This window comes from Chiloscyllium plagiosum, unplaced genomic scaffold (genome assembly GCF_037043375.1).
Source record: "Chiloscyllium plagiosum isolate Xiang-an unplaced genomic scaffold, Cpla_swu_hap1 HiC_scaffold_28, whole genome shotgun sequence".
NCBI lineage: Eukaryota > Metazoa > Chordata > Chondrichthyes > Orectolobiformes > Hemiscylliidae > Chiloscyllium > Chiloscyllium plagiosum.
In genome coordinates this window covers 24,711,157-24,725,363 of record NW_028270166.1, presented here as the reverse complement: position 1 = coordinate 24,725,363, position 14,207 = coordinate 24,711,157, and positions in this window count along the sequence as shown.

The window sequence follows — 14,207 nt, the reverse complement described above, 5'->3', positions numbered from 1 at the left end:
GGTGCTGGTGAGGCCACACTTGGAGTATTGTGTGCAGCTTTGGGTCTCCTTCCTTGAGGAAGAATGTACTGGCATTGGAGGGGTTGCAGTGGAGGTTCACTAGGATGATTCTGGAGTTGAGGGGGTTGGTTTTTAAGGAGAGCCTGGGTAGATTGGGATTATATTAACTGGAATTCAGAAGATTGAGGGAGGATCTTATAGAAACATATAAAATTATGAAGGGTATAGATAAGATACAAATAGAGAGGATGTTTCCACTTACAGGTGAAATGAGGACAAGAGGGCATAGCTCAGGATTAGAGGGAGCTGATTTAGGACTGAATTGAGAAGGATCTTCTTCACCCACAGAGTTGTTAATCTGTGGAATTCCTAGTCCACTGAAGGAGTTGACACTGTAAACATTTTTAAAGCTAAGGAAATTTTTTTTGAACAATAAAGGAATTAAGGGATACGGTGAAAGCGTGGATAAGTGCATCTGAGTCCACAAAAAATCAGCCATGATCTTATTGAATGATGGAGCAGGCTCGAAGGGCCTGATGGCCTACTCCTGCTCCTAGTTCTTATGTTCTATGTTTTCCAGCTTCCTATCACCACTCTAGGCCATCACGCAAACTTCAAGGCTGACACTATAACCCCCACCCTGTTCTGAAGATGGATCACTGGACTCGAAACATTAACTGTGCTTTTTGTCCATCGATGCCACCCAACCTGCAGAGTTTCACCAGCGATTTCTGTTTTTGTTTCAAGAGGTGTGCCGCACTGTCGGGAATGCCATCTCTTGATAATGTGTGACACTCCACTCAGTTCTCAAGAACAGTCATATCAGACTCGAAACATTAACTTTGTTTTTCTCTCAACAGGTGCTGTTGGTTTTGATGTTCCTCCAGCACTTGCTGTTTTTATTGTCTTTGTCTATCATCTCAGGTGGACATAAAAGATCTTGTGATTGAAGAAAAGCAGAGATGTCCTGGCTGTTATAGATTGGTCAATCAACATTCGTGAAATATTGAAACAAAGAACTGAGGATGCTGGCAATCGAAAACAAAAACAGAAATTGCTGGAGAAACTCAGCAGGTCTGGCAGCATCTGTGAGAGGAAAGCAGAGTAAATGTTTTGAGTCCAGTGACTCATCAGAACTGACCTGACTCAAAACGTTAACTCTGCTTTCTTCCCACAGGTGCCCACCAGACCTGCTGAGTTTCACCAGCAATTTCTGTTTTGTATTATTGAAAGATTATCCGATTGTTGGTACCTTGTTTGTGGAAACTTGCTATGTGTTAATTGGCTGCTGAGCAAACCTACATCCAAACCCTCAACTTGAGCTACAAATCTTCTCAAAACTTGCTAACTGTTTTTCTCTCCACTGATGCCAGATCTGAGTTTCTCCACATCTGTTTTTATTACAGTACTGACAGCTTTATACTATCATCAAGTGAAATATTGTTTAAAAGTATAAAGTATGCTTAATCATGTTAGTCATTTTTAGTTTTGTGCTTTCTGAAACAAAAACAGCAATTTAGTAAGCAGTCATCAAGATCACAAGTTCAATCTCTTGTCTGGTCTATGTGGTGGTAACTAGGATCATTTTATTTATTTGGCATATTTTCACATTCTTTCCTCTCACTCAAGAATGGAGAGTATTGAAAGGGTTTTGTAGCCTGATTAATAGCCAAGGCTATTTTTTTTTCCCCTGTGGTCCTGGAGTGGGTCTTGAATCTGACCCATCAAAAATCAGAAATTGCTTGACAAACTCACCAGGTCTGGCAGCATCTCTGGGAAGAAAAGAGTTTTGAGCCCAGTGACACTTCAGAACTTTTAGTAGCTAGGCAAAACTAGTCTTTATGAGAAGCCAAAGCTTGTTAGTACTGGTGGTGCCCATGGTAGCAGCGGAACATTCCCTTGTTCCAACATTACTCAGCTCTCCTCCCCACCCCCAACACACTTTCTCCGTACAACAATGACAATATCGCCGCTGCTTCCCTCTGCCCCCCCCAATTCAGAATTGGAAAAAATTTTCAATTTCACTTCCAATTTCCACCATGCCCTCACCTTTAGCTGGTCCATCTCCCATTCCTCCCTTCTCTTCCTCAACATCTCTTTCTATTTCTGGGATAGACTGGCCTACAGATTTACACTACAAACCCACTGACTCCATTACTTATTTCAACTATACATCCTCACATCCTGATTTCAGTACGCACTCCATCCCATTCTCAGTTTCCCCATCTCCATTACTTCCATACTGATGATGCTACCTTCTGCGGGGTGGCCTCAGAAACATCCACCTTTTTTCCTCAAATGATTCCCCACTATCATAGTTGACAGTGTTCGACCCATCTCCTGCACTTCTGTCTTTACCCCTTCCCACTGGTCCTCACTTATCACCCCATCAGCTTCCCCATCCAAAGGATTGGAAGCTTCCATTTCTATCACCTCAAATAGGATGTCACAACCAAACATTCACCTTCCCTCGCTTCTCACCATACAAGTGAAGCAGAGATTCACCTGTACTTCACTCAGTCTAATCTACTGTATTTACTATTCACAGTGTGGTCTCCTCTAAGTTGGGGAGATGAAATGCAAACTTGCTGACTGCTTTACAGAACCTGCACTCTGTCCACAACAATGACCCAAAGCTCCCAGTTGCTTGCAACTTCAACACACTATGTTCTGACGCCAACATTTCTGTTGCTGGCCTCCTGAAGTGTTCCAGCGAGCCTCGGTGCAACCTCAAACCTTAACACGAGAAACAAAGATCTTTTAATCATGTAATAATCAAAAACAAAAGAGATATATATCAAGTAAAAAAACAATGATAATGGTTCATATGTAATCTGCATAGCCTCAACAATGTCTAATGTTTTTGCATGCTTCAATTTAACACAGTGACAAATACATTCAGAAGTTTTTCAAAAATCCATATGTCCAAAGTGCTTGATACAGTCATGATTTAATATCTTTCAAATCGGCGTGGACAAATTGGACTGAAGGATCTGTTTCTGTGCTATATTGACTCTAATCAGCTACCTTATTTGTTCCAACTTGTAGTTAACTAAAAGCAGTCTTAAGATTACTTGGCACAATTTTCAAGGGATTTTTAACATTTCAACCTCATTATCACATGGACAAATGTAGAAGCAGAAGTGTCTGTCTCATTTCCTGACCTCATAAGGCCCAGTTGAGGATAGGGAGAATTTTGTTATCTCCCTATTAATTCCTCAGACTGTTTAAAAAAAGGCAATAAGACCAGGTCTTTCATAGTTCAGGTGGAAAATCAATATGACAGGAATATAAGTCATGTCTCCACTTGGATGTGTTCTTTTGTCACTGAATGATCTCTGCCAGAAAATAAAAGTACCATTTTGCAACACATGATAAGTAACATTCTACCACCCATGAACATACTTTTCTTAGTGTAATACCTTGCAACTTAAGAAAGTTCATGAACATATGGCCACACATTCAGGAAATTATATATGAACATAACCAATAAAACATTTAGGGTTGCACATTAAAAAGGGCAGAAATTTGTTTAAAATTCAAACTCTCAATGCTTAATGTTTTGGGGTAATTCCCAAGTTGTGAATGAGTTCTGTTCTGGCATTTGTTTGCAAGTCGATTTGTGTGCAAGTTGGATCACAATGCAGGACAATATAAAGCAACTATTCATGAGTACCAGAAATGTTTGTATGTCGGGTTTTCTAAAATTACATCCCTATGTGGGATCGAACCCGTAAATATGAATATTTGTAAATTCACTTTTAATTTCTGTGGACTCTATGAAATATGAGAATTTAAGTTATTGATCTGAATTACAATGTTTAAAATATAAGATTCTCTTCAAACATGTATTTCTATATATAAAATCACTAGTTCAACTTTTTAACATGTTGTCTTTACCACTTAAATGTTATCATTCCTATTTCAACAGGTTTGCAGAATAATCTGAAAAATGCCCAATTTAGGATTATGGAACAAGAGGAGGTCAACCAGTACCTCAAGCTTGCTCTACATAGATAATCAACCATGATCTAGCAATGCCATTTTTTCCCCATATCCCACAATGTCATAAGTATTTATCATGTCAAAACAATATGCAACCAATTAAACAATTTTGAAATGTAGTCACTGTTCTAAGGAAGAAAACATATTGGGGGAAGGAGGATGTAAAGGAGTAATCTCTGAAGTAGTCTGTAGATGTGTAACCTAGATGAGGGGATCTGTGGTCTGTTATCAATAGACAGAGTCCCTATTATTGGAGTTCATGTAAAGGTGACTATAAGAGGGGTTGTCTGAACTGGTTTGCATGAGTGGTGGTCTTTGGAGAGTAAAGGGTTAACTACCAAATTATAAATTGCTTTGGAATTCACACTCATGTTATAAAGGTATACTATGTCTATTATGCTGAACTTGGTCTAACTTTATATAATGAGACTTATCAATTATTTTTATTCATTCAGAGCAGGTGAGATGTCATAGCTTTGAAAAGCATAAATCCTGTCATAAAACAAAAATAGAACGTTTTCTGCTCCATCCTTTGGCTATTATTTGAGTGAGGATGTATGCGTGGATGGAAGGGTAAATAAGCAACACATATTCTTGGAGATGCAACAAAATAGTGTTTTGTATTTCCAAAAAATTAATTACCTTATGGTGATGTAATGGTCTTGTCACTGTACTATCAATCTAGAGACCTTTTTTTGAATCCCATATCATGGTGGAATTTGAATTCAATAAAGTCTATAACTGAAAGGCTAATGATATCAATGAAACCATTGTTGATTTGTGCAGGAAAAACCTGCAGTATCGCCTTTTAGATCGGGAAATCTGATGTCCTCACATGATCTGGTCTATGTGTGACTCCAGACACACAGCAATGTAATTGATTCTTAACTGCACTTTAAAATGGCCTAACAAACCATCACATCTTAAAAAGTCTCAAAAAAGGAATGAAAACAGATGGACCAGACTAGGTGCCGAATATAAAAACTAACTGTGCTCTTACAACTCTGCAAAGTCCTCATTGCTAACACCTGGGGAAAGTTGAGAGAGCTGTATCACAGACTAGTCAAGAAAAAGCCTCACATTGTGTATGACTATGTCCAAGACAATACCTTCACCATCCCTGGGTATTTCCTGTCCCCCTGGCAAGACAGATTTAATTGAGCAAGTGACACAGTAGTATAGTCAGGAGGAAGTTGCAATGGGAGCCCTCAATGTTTATTTTGGAGCTCATGAGCCCTGGTCAAACATGTACAAAGTGACCTTCTGCTGATTATGACCTAGTGCAACCACACGGCCATCAGTTGATGAATCAGAACTACTTCATGTTGAATGTAACTTGGATAGAACTGACAGCAACAAGGATATAGTATGTACTCTGCCTGGTGGACTTCAATGTCCATCACTAAGAGTGACTTGGCAGTACCATTACTGACAGCTGATCATGTCTTCAAGAACATAGCTGAAACAGGTAAAGTAATCAATAAGTAGTTAAGAACATACTGGATTTCATTTTCGCCAATCTGCCTGCCACAGATGCAAATGTCCATGACAGTATTGGCAAGAGTGACCACGAGCACTGAAACACAATCAGCAACTTCATGGCTTGAGATATTCCTTCACTCAACTGTTACCATCAAGGCAGGGTTTAAATCCTTATTCAATAAAGCATGCAGGAGAGCACACTTAAAAATGAAGTGTCAGCTTGGGGAAGGTGTACTTGCATGTCAAACAATGTAAGCAGCAAGTGGTAGGCAGAGCTAAGCAATTTCACAAACAATGGATGGGATCTAACTTTGTAATCCTGCAAATATCAAGTCCTGAATGATGGTGGACAATTAAACAACTCACTGGAGTTCCACTCCTCTGGAGCATCCCTCCTGTGACAAATGCCATTCTTTAGCCAATATGGTTAACTCCTTGTGTGATATCAAGAAACAGCTGGAGCTACTGGATACTACAAAGGCTATAGGTCTTGACACCATTTCAGCAATAGTACTGAAGATATGTGCTCTGGAACTTGCTGTGCCCCTAGCCACGCTGTTTCAGTGCAGCTACAACACTGGCATCTACCTTACAATGTGGGAAAAAAGCCTTGGTACACACTCTTAAAAATCACACGATACTAGATTATGGTCCAACAGGTTTATTTGGGAGTACTAGCTTTTGGAGCGCTGCCTCTTCATCAGGTAGCCAGTGGGACAGGATCATCAGACAGAATTTATAGCAAACAATCATAGTGTCATGCACTGTGATCTTTTGCTATAAATTCTGTATATTATGATCCTGCCCCACTAGTTACCTGATGAAGGAGCAGGGCTCCAAAAGCTCGTACTTCCAAATAAACCTGTTGGACTATAACCTGGTGTGTGATTTTTAACTTGGTCCACCTTAGTCCAACACTGGCACCTCCACATTATAGGTACACACTGTACATGAAAAGAAGGATCAATCTTATCTGGCCAATTGCTGCCCAATCAATCCACTCTCGATCATCAGTAATACAATAGATGATGTCTTCAACAATGCTATTGAGAATACCAGCTTAGCAAATACCTGCTCAGAACACTCAGCTTGGGTTCTGCCAGGGCCAGTAAGCTCTTGACCTAAGTGCAACCTTGGTAAAGCTAAGGAAACTTTTTTTGAACAATAAAGGAATTAAGGGATACGGTGAAAGCGTGGATAAGTGCATCTGAGTCCACAAAAAAATCAGCCATGATCTTATTGAATGGTGGAGCAGACTCGAAGGGCCTGATGGCCTACTCCTGCTCCTAGTTCTTAGGGACAAAATACTTGCAGAGGTTCAAGAAGCCCACTTCAACTTGTAACCCAAGATGGGTAACAAATGTTGGCTCAGCCCACAAAGCTCACTTGCTATGAATGAATAAAATTACTTTGTATTGTAGTTACTGCACTTTGAACACATACTTATGTAATAAAACTTTGAAATTTGTTGTTAAACAGGCATTTCAATTGCCATCTTGTATGCAGCAATGAGTTGAATTGCCAGTTAATTTGTGGTTTTGGAAAGAATGTTAGCCAGGATACTAAATAGTCTTTGAAGGGTGCAGGAAATGTTTGATATACACCTCAACCACTGGAAAATGTACTTGTACAACAGCACCATAGTTTATGGAAATTTAGAGATGGAAATGTGTTGCTGGAAAAGCGCAGCAGGTCAGGCAGCATCTAGGGAACAGGAGAATCAACGTTTCGGGCATTAGTCTGTTTATGTTTAGAGTAAGTAAATACATCTCAAAATTGAGAAGGAAATTAGACACCAATGTCGGAACCAAGTCTGGCATGAAGGGGTTACATCCAATGTCATTTTGCTACATCAATTCCCAGCATCATCTGATATTTGGACTTGCACAATATGCTGTGGAGTTTTCTGGTGAGGTACAAAAAACTCTTCTTGACATCAAGGCTGTATTTGACAAAAGTATGGCATTAAGGGGATCTAGCAAAACCAGAATCAATTAGTGAAAGCTTTGCTGGTGATAGTCTGAGTTAGCATAATGAAACATGGATGTGGTTGTTGGAGTCAATGGCCTGTATCTGCACTGTAGGAATTCTATGATCTCAGCTTCTGGATATCACTGTGGAAGTTCGTTTGGGTAGTTTCCTCGGTGCATCCATCTTCAGTTGCTTCAATTGCTCTCCTTCCACCATAAGGTGAGAAGCGAGCATGTTAGCTGATGATCATATAATATTCAGTACTATTTGAGACTCCGCAGTTAGTGAAGCAGTCAATGCCCAAAAGCTTCAAGCTCAACATTCAGGTTTGCGCTGACAAATGGCAAGTAGCATTTGCACCACACAAATGGTGGGCAATTACTATCTCCAACAGAATTTAACCATCATCCTTTGATATTTAACAAAACTACCATTGCTGAAACCACTATCAACATCTGGAAGGTTACCCTTGACTAGAAACTGAACTAAACTACCCATATAAATCCTATGGTTATAAGACCAAGTCAGAGGCTAGCAATCTTTCAGTGTGTAGCTCATCTCCTGAACACCCCAAATGCTTGTCCACCTTCCACAAGGCTCAAGTCAAGAGTGTGATGGAATTTTCTGCACTTTTGTGAATAAGTGCACAATTCCCAAAAATACTCAAGAAGTTTGACACCATGCAGGACAAAGCAGCCCACTTGATTAGCACCACATCCACAAATATTCACTCCATCTACCACCAACACTCAATGGTAGCAGATGCACTGCAGTTAGTCATGAAGACTCCTTAGGTAACAACTTCCAAACTCTTGACCAGTGCCATCTGGAAGGCAAGGCCAACACATATGGGGACACCACCATCTGCAAATTCCTCTCAAAGCCACTCACCATTCTTACTTGGAAATATATAGCTATTCCTTCAATGCCACTGGATCAAAATCCTGAAACTCCCTCCCTAATAACACTGTGGAGGCAAATATATCAAACGGACTGCAGAGGTTCAAGCACACAGCTCACCACCACTTTCTCAAGGGTAACCCAAAATGGGCAACAAATGCTAACTCAGTCAGCAAAGCTCACTTGCCATGAAGGATTAAAAATAAATTATTTTGAATTATCATTAATGCACTTTGAACACATGCCTATGTAATAAAACTTTGAAATGTTATGTAGGAATTTCAACTGCCATTTTGTATACACTGCTCTTCTATGCAGCAATGAGTTGAGTTGCCAGCTAATTTGTGGTTTTGTAAATAATTTTAGCCAGGATATTAGGAGGACTAAATAGTCTTTGAAAGGTGCAGGAGATGTTTAATATGCACTTGAACCACTGGAAAATACAAACCAGATTACTGTTTCAGCACTTCTACCATATTTTATTGAAATTTTAGTCTGCTTATGTTTAGAGTAAATTAATACATCTTAAATTGAGAAAGAAATTAGGCACCAGTGTCTGAACAAAGCCTAGGATGAAGGGGATCTGACCCAGAATCAGGTTGCTACATTAAATTTCAGGGTCATCTGACATTTGGATTTGCACAATTTGCTCTGGAGGTTTCTACTTCAGGGCAAGTAAAGACTGGGATAGTTGGTTCAAATCTTATTGAAACTATAAATCCTGGTGTGAAAAAAAGATGCTTTCAAATACCAGAGATCTGAATGGGAAAGCCTCTTCTTTGGACACACATTTTGATACCAATGAATTAAAAGTAAAGTGAACAAGAATAGAATCTCTCATAAGTAAAGCATTTGAGTTCTAAACTTTTTCATAAAATATTTTTAAATTTTCAAAGTAGTTTCATGTTTTATTTTTGGTATATTTGTTTGATCTGTCAATTCAGATTCCATTTAGTCAGTGAAACAGAGGTGAGCCACCATTCTTGTAGATAAAGTTTATTATCTATTCAGTCTTCTATGACCTACACACCAGTCCCACCTGTTCTGCCTTTTTAAAAATATTTTTACAAATTAAACTATCACCAAATCACTTATGTCACTAACTAAAGTACCAGTAAACCAGCACTACCCACCAGGGGCAGTACTATAACAACAAAAAAAAGAGGATGGGAAGAGGGGGAGGGATCGAAATTAAAATGAAACTGGAAGGGGAAATAAGGCACTCCAGTGTCTGTAGTGCCCACTTTTCTCTAAATACCTGAAGGATATTGGTGGACATTACATCCTCCCTCTCTAAGAACACCCAGGCATGAACATAACCACAGAAGAGAGACAGTTGGTCAGATACTACAACCTCTTCCATGGCCTGCTGCCCGCCCTGTTCCCCCTATTATGTACTATATCCAGAGGTGCTTTCACACATAGTTCCTTGAACATAAGAATCGCAGGTAGATAGAATAATGAAGAAGGCGTTTGGTATGCTTTCCTTTATTGGTCAGAGTATTGCATACAGGAGTTGGGAGATCATGCTTCGGCTGTACGGGATTTTGGTTAGGCTACTTTTGGAATATTGCGTGCAATTCTGGTCTCCTTGGATGTTGTGAAACTTGAAAGGGTTCAGAAAAAAATTTACAAGGATGATGCCAGCGTTGGAGAATTTAAGTTATACAGAGAGGTAGAATAGGCTGGGGCTGTTTTCCCTGGAGTGTCAGAGACTGAGGGTGACCTTATAGAACTTTATAAAATTATGCAGGGCATGGATAGGATAAATAGACAAAGTCTTTTCCCTGGGGTGGGAGCATCCAGAACTAGGAGGCATAGCTTTAGGGTGAGAGGGGAAAGATATGAAAGAGACCTAAGGGGCAATTTTTCACACAGAGGGTGGTGTGTGTATGGAATGAGTTGTCAGAAGAAGTGGTGGAGACTAGTACAATTGCAACATTTAGAAGGCATCGGGATGGGTATATGAATAAGAAAGGTTTGGAAGGACATGGGCCAGGTGCTGGCAAGTGGGACTAGTTTAGATTTGGGATATCTGGTTGGCATGGACAAGTTGGACTGAAGGGTCTGTTTCCATGCTGTACATCTCTATAACACAACTTTTTTTACACACCAACTTACTCGTGTTTCCAATCAAGCAAAACAATTTACAAGTACAGTACTGCCAGTTTGTTGCTGGTATTCAGTTTATGAGGACTGATCTCTTAGGTGCCTGACCTTTGCCGTCAGTGTGTTACAGATCTATTTCAATTCTCATTAGGGAATGGTTGTTTCACTGGCTGTTTGCAGCCTGTGCGTTACTCTTTTGTTTTATTTTGAGAAAAGGACTGTGCTGATTTTGTGGCAGGGCTTATCCCTTACACTTGGTTTTTTTAGTGGCTGCACTTTTTTTTTGCATGTGTTTTCACTTTTTGGTTTTTGGACTGAGCCCTTGTGAGTCAACTGTACCTTTCAAAAAAGCAAAAAAATGAAACCAGATTGCGGGTTTCCGCGCATCTTCTGAAGTGAGGTGAGCCGCATCTAATTCCAGATAAATAATTCATTTTTATGAAGGATTTGTCTGCCAGGAGAAACAAGTTAAATGTTAGAAGATTAGTCAGTAGTAAGATGGAAACTTAGCTAGATTTTTTTCAATTAGAGAGCAAAACATTAATTGAAGAAATTACCGTGAAATATGTTTAATTAAATTGGTAAAAGTTGATTCAAAAGGTGTTCAGTTGTGTTTGCTAACATGTCTGGGTAGTAAAAGAAAAAAATGTGTAAATTGATTCAAGGCAGGTTTGGAAGTATTTCAGAAGAATAAGGAAATTAATGGAGAAGGTGAACAGTTAACATAGCAATTATAGAAACATGGCTCAGGGATGGACAGGATCAGCAACTTTATGTTCCAAGATACAAATGCTACAGGAATGACAGAAAGGGAGGCAACGGGAGGAGGGGGCAGCGATGTTTTTGATAAGGGATAGCATTACAGGTGTTCTAAGGGAGGATATTCCCAGAAACATATCCAGGGAAGTTATTTGGGTGGTTAAGAAATAAGAAAGCGATGATCACCTTATTGGGATTGTATTACAGACCCCTCCTAATAGTCAGTGGGAAATTGAGAAATAAATCTCAGTTATCTGTAAGAATAATAAGGTGGTTATGGTAGGGGATTTTAACTTTCCAAACACAGACTGGGGACTGCCACAGTGTTAAGGGTTTAGATGGAGAGGAATTTGTTCAGCATGTACAAAAAAATTTTCTGATTCAATATATGGATGTACCTACTAGGGGAGGTGCAAAACTTGACCTACCCTTGGGAAATAAGGCAGGGCAGGTGACTGAGATGTCAGTGGGGGAGCACTTTGGGGCCAGCGGCCATAATTCTATTAGTTTGAAAATAGTGATGGTAAAGAATAGACCAGATGTAAAAGTTGAAGTTATAAATTGAAGGAAGGCTAATTTTGATGGTATTAGACAAAAACTTTCAAAAGCTTATTGGAGGCAGATGTTCACAAGTAAAGGGACAGCTGAAAAATGGGAAGCCTTCAGAAATGAGATAACGAGAGTCCCGAGACAGTATATTCCTGTCAAGGTGAAAGAAAAGGCTGATAGGCGTAGGGAATGCTGGATGAGTAAAGAAATTGAGAATTTTGTTAAGGAAAAGAAGGAAGCATATGTCAGGTATAGACAGGATAAATGAGTGAATCCTTAGCAGAGAATAATGGCAATAGGAGTATACTTAAGAGGAAAATCAGGAGGGAAAAAAGGGGACATGAGATAGCTTTGGCAAACAGGGTTAAGGAGAATCCAAAAGGATTTTATAAGTACATTAAGGACAAAAGGGTAACGAGGGAGAGAATAGGGCCCCTCAAAGATCAGTAAGGCAGCCTTTGTGTGGAGCCCAGGAGATGGGGGAGATATTAAATGAGTATTGTGCATCAGTATTTACTGTGGAAAAGGACATGGAAGATATAGAATGTAGGGAAATAGATGGTGACATATTGAAAAATGTCCATATTACAGAGGCGGAAGTGCTGGATGTCTTGAAACGCTTAAAAGTGGATAAATCACCAGGACCTGATCAGGTGGACCAGAGAGCTCTTTGGGAAGCTAGGGAAGTGATTGCTGAGCCTCTTACTGAGATATTTGGATCATCGATAGTCACAGGTGAGGTGCTGGAAGAATGAACATTGGCTAACGTGGTGCCACTGTTTAAGAAAGGTGATAAGGACAAGCCAGTGGTGGGCAAATGTTTGGAGGGAATACTGAGGGACAGGATGTACGTGTATTTGGAAAGGCAAGAACAGATTATGGATAGTCAGTATGGCTTTGTGTGTGGGAAATCATGTCTCACAAACTTGATTGAGTTTTTTGAAGAAGTAACAAAGAGAATTGATGAGGGGAGAGCAGTAGATGTGATCTATATCGACTTCAGTAAGGCATTCAACAAGGTTCCTCATGGGAGACTGGTTAGCAGTGTTAGATCTCATGGAATACAGGGAGAACTAGCCATTCAGATACAGAACTGACCCAAAGATAGAAGACAGAGGGTGGTTGTTTTTCAGACCGGGGGCCTGTAACTAGTGGAATGCCAAAGATCAGTGCTGAGTCCACTCCTTTTCATCATTTATATAAATGACTTGGATGTGAGCATTAGAGGTATAGTTAGTAAATTTGCAGATGACACTAAAATTGGAGGTATAGTGGTCAGCAAAGAAGGTTACCTCGGATTCCTATGGGATCTTGATCAGATGGGCCAATGGGCTGAGAAGTGACAGATGGAGTTTAATTTAGATAAATGCGAGGTGCTGCATTTTGGGAAAGCAAATCTTTGCAGGACTTAATGGTAAGGTCCTAGATAGTGTTGCTGAACAAAGAGACCTTGGAGTGCAGGTTCATAGCTCCTTGAAAGTGAAGTTGCAGGTAGATAGGATAGTGAAGAAGGCGTTTGGTAGGCTTTCCTTTATTGGTCAGAGTATTGAGTACATGAGTTGGGAGGTCATGTTGCAGGTGCACAGGACATTGGTTAGGCCACTTTTGGAATATTGCGTGCAATTCTGGTCTCCTTCCTATCAGGAGGATGTTGTGAAATCTGAGAGGGTTCAGAGGAGATTTACAAGAATGTTGCCAGGGTTGGAGGATTTGAGCTACAGGGAGACGTTAAATAGCCTGGGGCTGTTTTCCCTGGAGTGTTGGAGGCTGAGGGTTGACTTTATAGAGATTTATAAAATCATGACAGGCATGGATAGGACAAATAGACAGTCTTTTCCCTGGAGTAGGGTAGTCCAGAACTAGAGGGCATAAGTTTAGGGTGAGAGGGGAAAGATAAAAGAGACCTAAGGGGCAACATTTTCATGCAGACATTGGTACTTTTATGGAATGAGCTGCCAGAGGAAGTGGTGGAGGCTAGTACAGTTTGCAACATTTAAAAGGCATCTGGATGGGTATATGAATAGGAAGGGTTTAGTGGGATATGGGCCAGGTGCTGCCAGGTGGGACTAGATTGGGTTGGGATATCTGGTCAGCCTGGACGTGTTGGACAGAAGGGTCTGTTTCCGTGCAGTGCATCTCTATGACTCTAGGACAGTTGGGGATAATGACTCAAAGGAACTGATTTTCACCAAGATTCTTATAGAGCCTTTAGTGACAGCTTTGAGATGGAATGGTTCACTAAACGTGGCTTTTGCATCATCATGCAATTTTTACCAGCAATGGGGAAGGTGATGGAAAGTCTATCTGCCCAATATGGTGCTGCCCTGAGTGATTATGGCCATCCCCATGACATGGTCCCTGCCTTTCGTCAGTGATTCCTCTTTGCTGGGCTCTGCCTGACTGGCTCCAGACCCCATTAAACCAACTTTGAA